Consider the following 656-nt stretch of genomic DNA (forward strand, 5'->3'; position numbering starts at 1 on the left):
CGCTATCTGCCGGCCGGAAACACTCACTGGGGACATAGAGAACAGTGAATTGCCTAGAACGTAAGGATTCCTTTGTAAGATTTGACCCTTAAATATTATCAGTATTTGTTGTGAAAATTTGGTATGCAAACACAGCAAAGCTGATTACATGGCCCGTTATGCAGGTGTTGTGAACTACGAGGTGAGTTTTTAGGTCTCCACACGTCCTTCAGGATTATGTAGCTTTTCACAGTCGTGTTTTTAAGCTTGTTGCTAAGGCTTATACATTTACGAATTTCAGTGTGTTCCAAAAAAACACCTGTTGGTCATTCCCACACCGGGAGTCGAACCCGGGCCGCCTGGGTGAAAACCAGGAATCCTAACCGCTAGACCATGTGGGAGATGACGAGAAGCTGTTGAATTCTAAACCAATTGAATCATTTCCGCCTGCCCTTGCCTTCCGCGTTCTGCCCCGCCTCCGACAACAAATCCCTGTCTGCGCCTGCCTGGGCTTTCGGCGCTGACCGCTTGCTGATAGAGCTGTGCTCCTTCTCGAAAGGCGGAGGCAGTGCTAGGCGCTGTGGCTGCTGGCACTGCCGGGTTTTTCGGCAGCGCTGTGCCCGGAGGCCCCCAACCCCTCGCACCCCGGCTCGCTGGAGGCGGCACCAGACCTCCTC

The 656-nt window shown here is 52.4% G+C and overlaps 1 non-coding gene across 1 annotated transcript; it reads right to left on the reverse strand.

The window, feature by feature from the left end:
• Positions 1-308: 308 nt before the first annotated feature.
• On the reverse strand, positions 309-380 carry TRNAE-UUC. Its single transcript has one exon. It is a non-coding gene; the product is annotated as a tRNA-Glu (tRNA).
• Between the last annotated feature and the right edge of the window lie 276 nt (positions 381-656).

Source organism: Nomascus leucogenys, chromosome 6 (genome assembly GCF_006542625.1).
Source record: "Nomascus leucogenys isolate Asia chromosome 6, Asia_NLE_v1, whole genome shotgun sequence".
Classification (NCBI taxonomy): Eukaryota; Metazoa; Chordata; class Mammalia; order Primates; family Hylobatidae; genus Nomascus; species Nomascus leucogenys.